This window comes from Cherax quadricarinatus, chromosome 1 (genome assembly GCF_038502225.1).
Source record: "Cherax quadricarinatus isolate ZL_2023a chromosome 1, ASM3850222v1, whole genome shotgun sequence".
NCBI lineage: Eukaryota > Metazoa > Arthropoda > Malacostraca > Decapoda > Parastacidae > Cherax > Cherax quadricarinatus.
In genome coordinates, this window is record NC_091292.1 from 90,096,580 (window position 1) to 90,114,413 (window position 17,834).

A 17,834-nucleotide genomic window follows, 5' to 3' on the forward strand; every position below is an offset into this window, starting at 1 on the left:
AAAATCCACCAGTGCTTTGTGAGGGATGGAAAAATCGCAGTTAGGAAACAGCCCACTGGGAAGAAATACTTCATCTCTACAGAACATGATCCCCTCAAGGAAGGTTCCTTGATGTTGGTGAAGGGCTCTTGATTTAGGGAATTGGATCTGTGCTCCAGTTCCCCTAATTGAGCATGAATGCCTTCCACATACCCCCCAGGTGCTGTATAATCCTCCGGGTTTAGCGCTTCCCCCTTGATTATAATAATAATAATACAGAACATGACCTTAAAACATTCCTAAGTGAGGCTGGACTAACAGAATCAGAGTAAAGTGCAAATAATACCCACAGTCCACAGTTAGTGTTATATTGTCATAAATTTGTGCCCCCCTAAAATTCTAATACCCCAACTACTTTTGATTGTCATTGTTGTATTCAACGACTATTCTACCTCATAGTCTTAATTTGTTTAATATCTACAGAATCTATCTCCTTTTTTTTACAACTTACCACATCACTGTTCTATCTTATTTTATTATAAACTAGCCATAACTTGTCCTCAATAATTCTACCTCACTTTAAGAAATACTAAATTGCCCAATTTTATTCTAAAATCCCTACTATTGCCCAATTTTGCTTTAAACTATATTGATCAAACTTATTGTAAACTTCTTTTATTGACCATTTTATTCTATACTTTTAAACTAGTATTTTCAACTACAACTTTTATATTATCCTGTCTACCATCTTACTAGCATATTATAACCAAGTCATTGCCATTTTTATTTTTATCATTTTTTTTTTTTTTTATTATTCTTTTGCTACCTTAACTTGTGTATTTTATCCTGTCAATTTAAATCTAGTTATACTCTAATTCTTGTAAACAACTTATATAAGACCTTAGTGCAATTACAATTGAGAGTCTTGTGCCTTTTTTATATTATTAGATTAAAACACAGCTGTACTATAGTCAATACCAAATTCATTATATTAGACCATAGTGCAATTACTAGTGAGAGACTGGTGCTATTTTTAATTTGTATTTTTATATTATTAGATTAAATCTAGTTGTACTATAGCTCATTCTAGCTCAAAACATAGACTCCACAAAAGTCATTATATTAGACCTTAGTGCAATTACAAGTGAGAGTCTTGTTCTATTTTAAATTTGCATTTTTATATTACTAGTTTATACCTAGTTGTACTTTAGTTCATTCCAGCACAACACATAGACAACATCAACTTCATTATGTGTAGTAGTGACTATACTCTATATGACCAATATACTCTAGCTATATACTTATCCAAACTTCCCACCACTACAGATATCAGTACTAGAACTCAACACATAACTCAGGATATAAATAACCATAATTTAAACCTAGAAGATGATTGATCACGTTGACCCTGATCTAAACCTCCATAATCTGACACCCAATCAAAACCTATTGGAAAGTAACTGCCTTTATTACACAGCAACACAAGCCAGCACTATCCTAAGCAATGCTAAAAGTCTATCAGTACTTAACTACAACATCAGGTCCTTAAGCAAACACTATGATGACCTGGAAATAAATGGTATAAAATACCGACACAATGGAAATATAAACACATCTGCAGTATAATGTGATCCTTTATTGACTACGTTTCGCCCACACAGTGGGCTTTTTCAAGTCACGAACAGAACTACCTGGGGTGGAAGGAACGCGAGTATTTATAGTCAGGTTCAGAATGCTGAGGTCAGGTGGAGAATGCTGCATCTGATGATGTACCGAGTGGGGTTATAGAGTCTAAAATCTTGGGTAGCTTGGAAAGGAGATTGGATAAGTTTATGAGCAGACCTTCTACAGTGTTCTTATGTGGGATAGCGATGAAGAAGTTTCTTGGCAAGTGGTTCAGCTATGTTATAGAAGCCACTATTCTGGTTGAAGTTGTCGGATATAGAAATAAGTGATGATTCCAGGATTCTTCGGTATTGAGTGTTGTCTTCTGTGGCCAATTAGGCCTGAGTGGTTGAGGGGAGAGGACGTGTGTGTTGAGTGAAGTCCTAGGCCTTCTATATCAGAACTGCTTATCTCACCCGACTGATAACTCATCATGCAACAAATATCGTTGGAGCGCAGCTGAATTGCTGCTGGAACTCTTATGTGTGAACTGTGACTAGTGATATACCTAGTGAAACACAAATATGTTAATGTGAAGTGGCTGTAGGAGGCTACACCTTCACTCCACCTCGCCTCTCTCCCCTCCTTCCTCGATTTGGAACTCAGCCATTTGCCTCTATTTACTTATGGTCTAGAGGCGGTTTTTGCCAGACCACATAAATGCTTGAGTGCCCGTGTCAGTCCCCTGTGCCGCACTCCACTCATCTTACGAATATGTCTCCTGTGTGCCTACCTGCCTGCTACAAGCAAATATCCAAGTGGTTGACACGGGCTTAGCAAGCACATTCAAGCAAGCTTGAAAGCAGCATTCCAAGCTAGCCAGGACAAGCTAAGGCTGCCTGCAGTTACAGCTCCTGACCCCCAGCATGTCTACGTATACGTTCTACAGTGCTGCTGGCATACCAGTGTTTCCTGTAGTGGCTTAGTTAAGAACAACTTAACGAGCATTGCAGTACTGACTTTTTAAGTGGGACATGCCAGAGGTTCACCTATAAACATAGTAAGTTTGTGCTAGAAGTGTTAAGTGCTGCAGATTTGTTGTAACTATTTGCACGAGTGGATTTCACTGACTTAGGACATTGTGCTACCATCAGTACCTACGTAGGCTTAAAATGAGTGAGGAATGTCTGGCCTGCTGGGTGACCTTGAAAATGGCACTATAAGACCCGCATGCCACTTACACCCATACTGAGTGTGTCTAGTGAGGTGAATGTCCCTTCCTCGACTTTCCTATTTACCGGTATCCCTTAACTCGTCGCCATTATCTACATATGGAATAAGGGCGAGTTTAGCTGATCCAGGCTAAACAGCGCTCCAAGCCAGCCTTTGTGAACGTTCTACAGTGTTCCGGCCGTACCTTCGGTGTTGTGAGAACTAGTTCTTATGTAGTGAAAATTTGTCTGTCATTCCAAGACACGTGTGCTAGATGTGTTAAGTGCTGCAGGTTTGGAGTAATTAACAAGTAGTACAGTGTTGGTAACTCTCGAGACGACTGTGGGCCCACTGAATGACCTTGAAAATCGCACTGTGACCCGCAGGCCACTACACCCATATTGCCTGTGTCTAGCGAAGTGAATATCCCTTCCTTGTCCCTTCTATTCACCGTTATCCTTTAGCCCATCGCCAGTGTGAAACTCCTGTCAGCTGTGAGTATAGCTGATGGTGTTGACGTAGATGATGGTGAAGGCAGATTTGAAACATATTTTAGTAAACAGGCTCGGAAAAAAGAACGAGGCTTCCAGAGAAAGCTTGCTGAAAGCAATACAGTGGGCGCACACCCTCCCAAAGCTGTCAGGTTAGATTTCCCTAACAACACTGATCAAGAGACCAAGTTTAACTGGTTTTTCGAAGCTAGTGTAAACAATCATGAGAAAACGATCAAGTTTGTCCGCGATCAGTGAATGACCTTGAAAATTGCACTGCGACCTGCAGGCCACTACACCCATATTGCCTGTGTCTAGCGAGGTGAATATCCCTTCCTTGTCCCTTCTCCTTCCTCGATTTGGAACTCAGCCGTTCGCCTCTACTTGCTTGTGGTCTAGAGGCGGTTTTTGCCAGACCACATGGGTGCTTGAGTGCCCGTGTCCTATGTGCCGCACTCCGCTCATCTTGCGAGTGTCTCCTGTGTGCCTGCCTGCCTGCTGCAAGCAGGTGTCTGGGTGGTTGGCGCGGGCTTGGCGAGCACAGTCAAGCAAGCTTGAGGGCAGCACTAAAAGCTAGCCAGAACAAGCTAAGGCAGCCTGCAGTTATAGCTGTCCTAGGGCCCAGCATGTCTGTATATATGTTCTGCAGTGCTGCTGGCATACCAGTGTTTCCTGTAGTGGCTTGAGAACAATTTGACGAGCATTGCAGTGCTGACATTTTGAGTGGGACATGCCAGAGGTTCACTTATAAACATAGTAAGTTTGTGGTGATTGGCTTGTACACAGTGAACATTCATCTGTCATACGTGTGCTAGAAGTGTTAAGTGCTGCTTTCCCCAACAGTTAATTGTCATTTGTAAGCCTGTATTAAGACTTTAAAAGGCTCAGAGTGTGCTTCAGTGTAGCGACTCCTTACATTTGATAAATCAGTGTAATACATGCTCTGCTCAGTGTAACTGAACTATTAAATACGGTTACATAATTAAATTGCTTGTCCTAGTGTCATTGCTGTGTTTTCTAATACATTTTCTCGTTCAGACTGAAACTTTACTGCTAAATTCCCAGTAATATTTCAAATTGCAGTGTTCATCTGTGGTGTGAGTGTGTAACTTATGCTTTGTATTTTTACTGTGAACAAGCTTACTGCTGCATAATGTTCAGTTTCATGAATACTTTCTCTCTTGAGTAATTCGGTTACCTTTCAACTGTGTTAAGCAAGAGTCAGCCTGTTAGCATCTATGTTCCTTGCCATCTCATCTAGTGGGTCTAGCGCCTAGTTAAAATTGTAATAGTAACAATTTGCAATCATTATACTTCTAGTTATACATTGTGTAAATTGTTTTAGACTATTTGATCAACTGGATTGTAGTGTTTAACTTCTGATACACCAATTTAATGACTGAAGACTCGCACTGACACATAATAAACACATTAAAACGCTGGTACCTCTCCAGAAGCTGGGCCTAGTGTGTGACTTTGAGAAGTTGAGAGTGTTTATTACGACCAGCGGTGTACCACTCTCACCTATATTTACATCAACAAAAGTATATTCTAAGTGATAAAGTGTACACTTGGTGTACTTGGTAACACTTCTCATACATAGTAACGCGTGTGTAAGTGAGATTGTTTAGGTACTGGTTCATCTATCTACAGCTGCACACTTATGCTTGCATACATATATAACATAGTAATGTGTGAGTTACCCAGGATGGACCAAGCAAGTCCACCACAGTGATTTATCTCACTGTCATTGTAACATTACCTAGTTTTTTTTTTTTTGTTTTTTTTTTTAGTAATACTGTTTACAAAAAAAGATTTCTCCTATGCCAAATCAAAATCGAGAACAACGTCCAGTATTGGGCCCCTACTTAAACAAGATGGGTCCTACACAGATGACAGCAAGGAAATGAGTGAGCTACTCAAGTCCCAATATGACTCAGTTTTTAGCAAGCCGCTAACCAGACTGAGAGTCGAAGATCAAAATGAATTTTTTATGAGAGAGCCACAAAATTTGATTAACACAAGCCTATCCGATGTTATCCTGACTCCAAATGACTTCGAACAGGCGATAAATGACATGCCCATGCACTCTGCCCCAGGGCCAGACTCATGGAACTCTGTGTTCATCAAGAACTGCAAGAAGCCCCTATCACGAGCCTTTTCCATCCTATGGAGAGGGAGCATGGACACGGGGGTCGTCCCACAGTTACTAAAAACAACAGACATAGCCCCACTCCACAAAGGGGGCAGTAAAGCAACAGCAAAGAACTACAGACCAATAGCACTAACATCCCATATCATAAAAATCTTTGAAAGGGTCCTAAGAAGCAAGATCACCACCCATCTAGAAACCCATCAGTTACACAACCCAGGGCAACATGGGTTTAGAACAGGTCGCTCCTGTCTGTCTCAACTATTGGATCACTACGACAAGGTCCTAAATGCACTAGAAGACAAAAAGAATGCAGATGTAATATATACAGACTTTGCAAAAGCCTTCGACAAGTGTGACCATGGCGTAATAGCGCACAAAATGCGTGCTAAAGGAATAACAGGAAAAGTCGGTCGATGGATCTATAATTTCCTCACTAACAGAACACAGAGAGTAGTCGTCAACAGAGTAAAGTCCGAGGCAGCTACGGTGAAAAACTCTGTTCCACAAGGCACAGTACTCGCTCCCATCTTGTTCCTCATCCTCATATCCGACATAGACAAGGATGTCAGCCACAGCACCGTGTCTTCCTTTGCAGATGACACCCGAATCTGCATGACAGTGTCTTCCATTGCAGACACTGCAAAGCTCCAGGTGGACATCAACCAAATCTTTCAGTGGGCTGCAGAAAACAATATGAAGTTCAACGATGAGAAATTTCAATTACTCAGATATGGTAAACATGAGGAAATTAAATCTTCATCAGAGTACAAAACAAATTCTGGCCACAAAATAGAGCGAAACACCAACGTCAAAGACCTGGGAGTGATCATGTTGGAGGATCTCACCTTCAAGGACCATAATATTGTATCAATCGCATCTGCTAGAAAAATGACAGGATGGATAATGAGAACCTTCAAAACTAGGGAGGCCAAGCCCATGATGACACTCTTCAAGTCACTTGTTCTATCTAGGCTGGAATATTGCTGCACACTAACAGCACCTTTCAAGGCAGGTGAAATTGCCGACCTAGAAAATGTACAGAGAACCTTCACGGCGTGCATAACGGAGATAAAACACCTCAATTATTGGGAGCGCTTGAGGTTCCTAAACCTGTATTCCCTGGAACGCAGGAGGGAGAGATACATGATTATATACATCTGGAAAATCCTAGAGGGACTAGTACCGAACTTGCACACGAAAATCACTCACTACGAAAGCAAAAGACTTGGCAGACGATGCACCATCCCCCCAATGAAAAGCAGGGGTGTCACTAGCACGTTAAGAGACCATACAATAAGTGTCAGGGGCCCGAGACTGTTCAACTGCCTCCCAGCACACATAAGGGGGATTACCAACAGACCCCTGGCAGTCTTCAAGCTGGCACTGGACAAGCACCTAAAGTCAGTTCCGGATCAGCCGGGCTGTGGCTCGTACGTTGGTTTGCGTGCAGCCAGCAGCAACAGCCTGGTTGATGAGGCTCTGATCCACCAGGAGGCCTGGTCACAGACTGGGCCGCGGGGGCGTTGACCCCCGGAACTCTCTCCAGATGTCCAGATGTCAGATGACAATCTATGGTTGGGGTAAGAGGCTGTCTTCAGCATTCATTGTGATGTCTGCTATATTATTATTTCAGTGAGGTACATTAGGTGGCAGTAGCCTGAACTAACTCAAGTGGAAGTTATCATTGAATCTGAACCTCTTGTTTAATGTGATGTATGTCAGAATTCTAATTTTATGCTCAATATTACCTACTTTGTCTCTCTCTCTCTCTCTCTCTCTCTCTCTCTCTCTCTCTCTCTCTCTCTCTCTCTCTCTCTCTCTCTCTCTCTCTCTCTCTCTCTCTCTCTCTCTCTCTCTCTCTCTCTCTTTTCATCTTTGTAATTTGTGATAAGGTGTAAGACCTCGCCTGTACCATCCATTATATCATTATATGTACCATATTATTAACACACATACAAGAGGTCTCTGAGTGTGTTTTTGGTGGGGTGTGTCGTATTGAGTGGTGGTGATCTGGGTTGAGTATGGTTGGAGGTGTTCATTGAACTTGAGCACTTGTGTCTTGTGATCTATTTTGAACTTCTGACTTTGTAGTGAATATTTGCTCTTGCAAAAGCTATAAGGGAAAGATAAGCGAGGAATTCTTGTGTTGTGAGTCTTACACCAGATATCATCACTGGCAAACATGGCAACTGTCATAGAGGAAACTATTTCTGCAGGTGATGGAAATGATGATAGCTTCCAGACCTTTAAAAGTAAACAAAAGAGAAAAAGCGAGAAAGGGCTAGAGCGTCGACGTAGTCAGACTCACTTGACTCGTACACAATGTGATACTAAACGTCCTTGGTGCACAGAGGCTGCAAGAAGTCTTTCTTCAAAGGAAGAATGTGTTAAGCTGAACTTCCCTGACAACACCCCGCTGCCTGCTAAGTGTGCATGGCTAATGGCAGCTGTAAACAAGCATCCTAACTCAAGGATCCAATATAGGAAAAACACACACAACTTTGTGTTTGTGGAACAGAATGCAGAACTGATCAATGATCTACTTAGTACACCTTATGGGGGTATTAAGCAGGACACAATAGATATCTACCCTCTACCAGGATACACAGCAATTCACAACTGCAGACCAAACCAAGTTGGGGGTGGTATTGCAATCTATTACTCTAACCAATTATCTTGTATTAGCACCACTTGCTTTAGTGATGAATATGTGGAATACATTTTTGATAATTTTACTGTAAAAAAACTTAAGACACCTATAACAATCGGTGCCATTTACCGGATACCTCACACAAACATCCCAAATTTCAGTGAGAAATTAAAGTCACTAATAACAAACAGACAAATGAATAAGCACCACCTTCTCTTAGCTGGAGACTTCAACATCAACCTTGGCTTACTAGATGATCAGCCTGTAACTGATTTCATCAACAATATGAACAACACACTTCTCATACCAACAATAACTAAACCAACCAGGCTCATCGAGACAAGTGCAACCATAATAGACCACATATGGACCAATATACTAGCCCCCCTTAAATCAGGGATAATCACAGATAGCACTACAGACCACTACCCTACCTTCCTCCTGACAAACATTAGTAAACCACCACTTGAATTCAACAAAGTCTCATTTAGACTCCATGACGAGGCCTTAATAAGGAAGTTCACAGCTGACCTAGAGATTGTTGACTGGCCTACAGAATTCTCCAAGGCCAATACAACAAAGTTATACAACAACAACAACAAAGTTTATTCTCTATAAAGATTACAATGTTGAATTTACAGAATTTGGTTGTTGTGTGGTTTACATGTAGTTAAATAATGATTACAGAGTGTACCACTAGAATGGTATTGATGACTGGACAGACATTTTTCTTAACAAATTACTTAGACTATACAACAAACATTGTCCTATAAAAACGAAACAGATCACAAACAGACGGCTTGGTTGCCCATGGCTAACCAGTACCATTCTGAAATCCATTGACAAGAAACATCAATATGAAAAGCAATATAGACAGGGCTTAATACACAAAGATATTCTTAAACACTATTCATCAGTTCTCACCAAAGTAACAAAGAAAGCCAAACAACTATACTACTCCAGTAGATTCACAGACACTAGAGGAGACATAAAAAAAACCTGGAAAACACTCTCTCAGATTCTAGGGACCCACAAACTGAAAAAAAAAAGAATATTGTCCTAACTAAACCTAATGAAACACCACTACATCCCACTGACACAGCTAACAAGATAAACGACTTCTTCTCAACCATAGGATCTAATCTCGCCAATAAAATCTCACATACCAATGCCCATGCCGGGGACTACCTAGATGGGAATTTCCCAAATTCCTTCTATCTTGCACCAACTGAGCCCTCGGAAGTCACCGAGATTATAAAGTCACTTAAAAACAACTCAGGGAATCTGTCTAATGTCCCACCATTACTGTACAAGCGAGAGGCCCATATCCTTTCGCATGCTATTTCATTACTTTTTAACAAGTCACTGGAAACTAGCACCTTCCCGAAACTACTCAAGATGGCAAGGGTTACACCAATACATAAAGGTGGTGACCCTACAGACTTAAACAACTATAGGCCAATATCAAACTTATCATTGCTATCCAAAATTTTTGAGAAACTCGTGCACAGGAGACTATATTCATTTATAACAACACAAAACATACTCAACCCCTGCCAATTTGGATTCAGGAAAAATAAAAGCACTAATAATTCAATCATAAAAATGCTAGATCTGCTTTACACAGCATTGAAAAATAAGGAATATCCACTAGGAATTTTTATTGACCTAAGAAAAGCTTTTGACACAGTAGACCACGACATCCTACTCCACAAACTTGACCATTATGGTATAAGAGGTCATGTGCTTGCTTATTTCAAATCTTACCTTACTAATAGGTATCAGTATGTCACCATTAAAGACACACCATCAACAACACGGCCACTTGATACTGGAGTTCCGCAGGGAAGTGTCCTTGGTCCCCTGCTCTTCCTTATATACATCAATGATCTTCCAAACGTATCCCAACACCTGAAACCCATTCTCTTTGCTGACGACACGACTTATGTCATATCTCACCCTAATCTTGCCACCCTCAACACCATTGTTAACGAGGAGCTGATCAAAATATCGAATTGGATGACAGCCAATAAACTTATGCTTAACACTGACAAAACCTACTATATTATGTTTGGTAGCAAAGCAGGAGATGCACAAATTAACATTAAGATCGACAACACTCTAATTACCAGACATAATGAGGGCAAATTCCTAGGCCTATACCTTGACAACAACCTGAACTTCAGCACCCATATCCAACACATAGCCAAAAAAGTATCCAAAACGGTTGGGATCCTCTCCAAGATACGATACTACGTGCCGCAAAATGCCCTTCTCACACTATACCACTCACTTATTTATCCATACCTCACCTATGCTATTTGTGCTTGGGGATCAACTGCAGCAACACACCTAAAGCCAATAATAACCCAACAAAAAGCTGCAGTAAGAATAATCACTAAATCCCATCCCTGGCAACACACCCCCCCACTCTTCATAGATCTAAACTTACTCCCTGTTCAGTACATCCACACTTACTACTGTGCAATCTACATCTACAGGACCTTAAACTCCAATATCAACCTTGACCTTAAACGCTTTCTTGATAGTTGTGACAGAACCCACAGGCATAACACCAGACACAAACATCTCTACGACATTCCCCGTGTCCGACTAAACCTTTACAAAAATTCAATGTATGTCAAAGGCCCTAAAATCTGGAACACCCTACCTGAGAACTCTAGAACTGCAGACACATTCATCACCTTCAAAACTACCATTAGAAAACATCTTATCTCCCTGATACACCCCATCAACTAACTACACGAATACCACCTGGTGGTTCACACTTACACTCACTCACCCATTTGACCATAAACAGAAATATTCAAAGTTTATTCTCTATAAGGATTACAATGCTGAGTTTACAGAAATTTGGTTTTATTGTTTGGTTTACAAGTAGTAAAATTGTGATTACAGAGTGTACCACTAGAACGCTTAGCATGGCTAGGCATTTCGGGCATACTTAGTTTTATTCTTAATTGTAAAATATTACAAATTATGAGGTAAGTTGGTATTATGGCTAAGTGACTAAATACTAGTTTGTGAGTTTATCAATGTGAATGCTTTTGTTTTGGCACAGTATATAGTTTCAGTATTGGAGTATCACAGGATTCATTATTTTAAGACTGAGATTAATATTTCTGTTTATGGTCAAATGAGTGAGCGAGTGTAAGTGTGAACCACCAGGTGGTATTCGTGTAGTTAGTTGACGGGGTGTATCAGGGAGATAAGATGTTTTCTAATGGTAGTTTTGAAGGTGATGAATGTGTCTGCAGTTCTAGAGTTCTCAGGTAGGGTATTCCAGATTTTAGGGCCTTTGACATACATTGAATTTTTGTAAAGGTTTAGTCGGACACGGGGAATGTCGTAGAGATGTTTGTTTCTGGTGTTATGCCTGTGGGTTCTGTCACAACTATCAAGAAAGCGTTTTAGGTCAAGGTTGATATTAGAGTTTAAGGCCCTGTAGATATAGATTGCACAGTAGTAAGTGTGGATGTACTGAACTGTACTGAACTCCAATACTGAAACTATGTACTGTGCCAAAACAAAAGCATTCACATTGCTAAGCTCACAAACTAGTATTTAGTCACTTAGCCATAATACCAACTTACCTCATAATTTGTAATATTTTAAAATAAAGAATTAAACTAAGTCTGCCCGAAATGCCTAGCCATGCTAGGCGTTCTAGTGGTACACTCTGTAATCATTATTTAACTACATGTAAACCACACAGCAACCAAATTCTGTAAATTTAACATTGTAATCTTTATAGAGAATAAACTTTGAATTGAATTGAATTACATATATATATATATAATACATATATATATATATATATATATATATATATATATATATATATATATATATATATATATATATATATATATATATATATATATATATATATATATATATATATATATATATATATATATATATATATATATATATATATATATATATATATATATATATATATATATATATATATATATATATATATATATATATATATATATATATATATATATATATATATATATATATATATATATATATATATATATATATATATATTTTATTATCACACCGGCCGATTCCCACCAAGGCAGGGTGGCCCGAAAAAGAAAAACTTTCACCATCATTCACTCCATCACTGTCTTGCCAGAAGGGTGCTTTACACTACAGTTTTTAAACTGCAACATTAACACCCCTCCTTCAGAGTGCAGGCACTGTACTTCCCATCTCCAGGACTCAAGTCCGGCCTGCCGGTTTCCCTGAATCCCTTCATAAATGTTACTTTGCTCACACTCCAACAGCACGTCAAGTATTAAAAACCATTTGTCTCCATTCACTCCTATCAAACACGCTCACGCATGCCTGCTGGAAGTCCAAGCCCCTCGCACACAAAACCTCCTTTACCCCCTCCCTCCAACCCTTCCTAGGCCGACCCCTACCCCGCCTTCCTTCCACTACAGACTGATACACTCTTGAAGTCATTCTGTTTCGCTCCATTCTCTCTACATGTCCGAACCACCTCAACAACCCTTCCTCAGCCCTCTGGACAACAGTTTTGGTAATCCCGCACCTCCTCCTAACTTCCAAACTACGAATTCTCTGCATTATATTCACACCACACATTGCCCTCAGACATGACATCTCCACTGCCTCCAGCCTTCTCCTCGCTGCAACATTCATCACCCACGCTTCACACCCATATAAGAGCGTTGGTAAAACTATACTCTCATACATTCCCCTCTTTGCCTCCAAGGACAAAGTTCTTTGTCTCCACAGACTCCTAAGTGCACCACTCACTCTTTTTCCCTCATCAATTCTATGATTCACCTCATCTTTCATAGACCCATCCGCTGACACGTCCACTCCCAAATATCTGAATACGTTCACCTCCTCCATACTCTCTCCCTCCAATCTGATATTCAATCTTTCATCACCTAATCTTTTTGTTATCCTCATAACCTTACTCTTTCCTGTATTCACCTTTAATTTTCTTCTTTTGCACACCCTACCAAATTCATCCACCAATCTCTGCAACTTCTCTTCAGAATCTCCCAAGAGCACAGTGTCATCAGCAAAGAGCAGCTGTGACAACTCCCACTTTGTGTGTGATTCTTTATCTTTTAACTCCACGCCTCTTGCCAAGACCCTCGCATTTACTTCTCTTACAACCCCATCTATAAATATATTAAACAACCACGGTGACATCACACATCCTTGTCTAAGGCCTACTTTTACTGGGAAAAAATTTCCCTCTTTCCTACATACTCTAACTAACATATATATATATATATATATATATATATAAAATGTCGTGCCAAATATGTAAAACTGGTCAATTAGCAAGAACCCATTTAAAATTAAATCCTTTCTGAAATTTTCTCTTATACGTTTAAAGATATATTTTTTTCATTAATGTTAATGTAAAAACTTTTAATTTTGCACCAAAAGTATCTTAGAAAACTTACCTAACCTTATTGTAATAAGAGCAATTTATTTTAGCCTAACCCAACTAAATATATTTTAATACGTTTACAGTAATTTAGTACTAAACAAACACAATCAAATATATTTTTTTCGTTAGGTTCAGAATGATTTTGGCGAAATTATTGCATACACAAATTTTCACTTGTCCTATATGGCAAGATGAACGTTGCTATTTAAGCCAAGATGGCAAGTTCTGCCTATTCGGCACGACATATATATATATATATATATATATATATATATATATATATATATATATATATATATATATATATATATATATATATATATATATATATATATATATATATATTGTAATTTATTATAATCAATGGGAAGCGCTAAACCCGTAGGATTATGCAACTAAATTATTATTATAATCAAAAAGAAGTGCTAAGCCACAAGGGCTATGCAGCTAAATATTGTCATGAAAGACATAGGAAACGAGTTCGAAGTAGAGCATTTATCATCATAAACGCTAAACCCGAAAGGGCTACACAGCACTGCAGAAAGTAGGACCTAGTAGGTCTATGAATAAACTCCAGATATTGCAACCTAGAATATGAAGCCAAGAATAGAATTCTTGGGTTTATATCAAGAAGTATACATAACAGGAGTCCTCAGATTGGTCAACTATATCGTTGGTTAGGCCTAATTTAGATTATGCTGCACAGCTGTGGCCACCATATTCTAGAAAGGATATACTACATAAATGAGCTGGAATACGTGCAAAGGACGATTAATAAGTTCATACCATATATCAGAAATCTTTCCTTCGAGGATGGACTGAGGGGCTTTAAATCTTCACCCTAGAAAGACTTAGAATTAGGGGATGAGGGGATATGATTGATGTGTATAAATGGAAAACAGGAATAAAGGGATTTAGATTTTTTAGATTTTGCCACCGAAGTGGCTAGTTTATTGTGCACCCCATATCCATCCTGTGGACGGTAGCGCGAGAGCATATGGATACACAAAAGGCCTAGGAACTAGGCCCCAAAGGGTTAACAGGAATACATATGGATTTATATCTATAGTTCACTTATCTGTTACAAGCAAATTTAGGAAATTTGCTTAGTATATCTGGTATTTTATTTTCATTAATAAGATATCTTGACATGTCACATAGGTTATTATATTGTCTGTCTCTGTATTCCTCAATAAGTGGACAATTAAGCACATAGTGTTCAAGAGAGTGACCATATGCCTGATCACATAATTTACATTTAGTTTGATCATCATCTGTGTGTCTCCCAAACTGCCAGAAGTACTTGTAACCAAGCCTAAGCCTGGCCACTACAACATCAGTCAGTCTGTTCACATTGCAAGTTGCTCCATAAACATACTTATCTACGTTCATGTTATCATAGTGGGTTATAGATCTACTCAGGCTTCTAACTGCATTCCTATAACAATCATTTTCATTATTTACTTCTCTCCTAATATTATTCCTAATGCTAGACACAGTTATATCAAAGTTGGAATAAAGGGGAATGTAAATAACGCACTAAAAATATCTAACCAAGACAAGACTCGCAGCAATGGTTTCAAGTTGGAAAAAATTAAAATTAGGAAGGTTATAGGATTATTATTATAATCAAAAGAAGCGCTAAACTGCAAGGGTTATACAGCGCAGCAGGGCAGGGAAGGATGCAAGGGTAATGGGTGGCAAATGGGAGAGGGATGATTATTAGGGTATGGAGTGCAGCGGGGTAGTGGGTAGTGAAGGGGGTAGATTATTATTATAATCAAGGGGAAGCGCTAAACCCGTAGGATTATACAGCACCGGGGGGGATGTGGAAGGCATTCAGGCTTAATTCGGGGAACTGGAGCACATTATTATTATTATAATCAAGGGGGAGCACTAAACCCATAGGATTATGTAGTGCCTGGGGGGGGGATGTGGAAGGTATTCAGGCTTAATTCGGGGAACTGGAGCACATTATTATTATAATCAAGGGGGAGCACTAAACCCATAGGATTATGTAGTGCCTGGGGGGGGGATGTGGAAGGTATTCAGGCTTAATTCAGGGAACTGGAGCACAGATCCAATTCCCTAGATCAAGAGCCCCTCACCAGCATCAAGGAACCTTCTTTGAGGGGAAAGGGGGTAGAGGGTAGCAAAAGATTAAGGTAGAAAGGACGGAGGAGAGTGCTAGAGGCATCATCAATCGAGTTTGTGTAGTAAATCTGTTGCTGTCAAAAAGTCAATGAGCGAGTCTGGATTAAAGGATGGTCCATCAGCAAGAAGGGAAGATAAAGAAAGGGCAGCAAAGCGGAGACGACGTTGGAGGTAAATTCTGCGTGCTCGTTGATACAGTGGACAGTCCAACAGAATGTGGCGAACAGATACTGGAACGTGACAAGTCTCACAGAGAGGAACAGAGCGCCTCTCCATGAGATACCCGTAAGACGAGTGGCCGATGCAAAGACGGTAGTAGTCGTCTCTTAATCCAGACACAGATGACAAGATGGCCAGAAACCTGGAGTTTACCTGGAGAGAGTTCCGGGGGTCAACGCCCCCGCGGCCCGGTCTGTGACCAGGCCTCCTGGTGGATCAGAGCCTCATCAACCAGGCTGTTACTGTTGGCTGCACGCAAACCAACATACGAGCCACAGCCCGGCTGATCAGGAACCGACTTTAGGTGCTTGTCCAGTGCCAGCTTGAAGACTGCCAGGGGTCTGTTGGTAATCCCGCTTATGTATGCTGGGAGGCAGTTGAACAGTCTCGGGCCCCTGACACTTATTGTATGGTCTCTTAACGTGCTAGTGACACCCCTGCTTTTCATTGGGGGGATGTTGCAGAGTCTGCCAAGTCTTTTGCTTTCGTAGTGAGTGATTTTCGTGTGCAAGTTCGGTACTAGTCCCTCTAGGATTTTCCAGGTGTATATAATCATGTATCTCTCCCGCCTGCATTCCAGGGAATACAGGTTTAGGAACCTCAAGCGCTCCCAGTAATTGAGGTGTTTTATCTCCGTTATGCACGCCGTGAAGGTTCTCTGTACATTTTCTAGGTCAGCAATTTCACCTGCCTTGAAAGGTGCTGTTAGTGTGCAGCAATATTCCAGGCTAGATAGAACAAGTGACCTGAAGAATGTCATCATGGGCTTGGCATCCCTCGTTTTGAAGGTTCTCATTATCCATCCTGTCATTTTTCTAGCAGATGCGATCGATACAATGTTATGGTCCTTGAAGGTGAGATCCTCCGACATGATCACTCCCAGGTCTTTGACGTTAATGTTTCGCTCTATTTTGTAGCCAGAATTTGTTTTGTACTCTGATGAAGATTTAATTTCCTCGTGTTTACCATATCTGAGTAATTGAAATTTCTCATCGTTGAACTTCATATTGTTTTCTGCAGCCCACTGAAAGATTTGGTTGATGTCCGCCTGGAGCCTTGCAGTGTCTGCAATGGAAGACACTGTCATGCAGATTCGGGTGTCATCTGCAAAGGAAGACACAGTGCTGTGGCTGACATCCTTGTCTATGTCAGATAAGAGGATGAGGAACAAGATGGGAGCGAGTACTGTGCCTTGTGGAACAGAGCTTTTCACCGTGCCTGCCTCGGACTTTACTCTGTTGACTACTACTCTCTGTGTTCTGTTAGTGAGGAAATTATAGATCCATCGACCAACTTTTCCTGTTATTCCTTTAGCACGCATTTTGTGCGCTATTACGCCATGGTCACACTTGTCGAAGGCTTTTGCAAAGTCTGTATATATTACATCTGCATTCTTTTTGTCTTCTAGTGCATCTAGGACCTTGTTGTAGTGATCCAATAGTTGAGACAGACAGGAGCGACCTGTTCTAAACCCATGTTGCCCTGGGTTGTGTAACTAATGGGTTTCTAGATGGGTGGTGATCTTGCTTCTTAGGACTCTTTCAAAGATTTTTATGATATGGGATGTTAGTGCTATCGGTCTGTAGTTCTTTGCTGTTGCTTTACTGCCCCCTTTGTGGAGTGGGGCTATGTCTGTTGTTTTTAGTAACAGTGGGACGACCCCCGTGTCCATGCTCCCTCTCCATAGGATGGTAAAGGCTCGTGATAGGGGCTTCTTGCAGTTCTTGATGAACACGGAGTTCCAAGAGTCTGGCCCTGGGGCAGAGTGCATGGGCATGTCATTTATCGCCTGTTCGAAGTCATTTGGCGTCAGGATAACATCAGATAGGCTTGTGTTAACCAAATTCTGTGGCTCTCTCATAAAAAAAATCATTTTGATCTTCGACTCTCAGT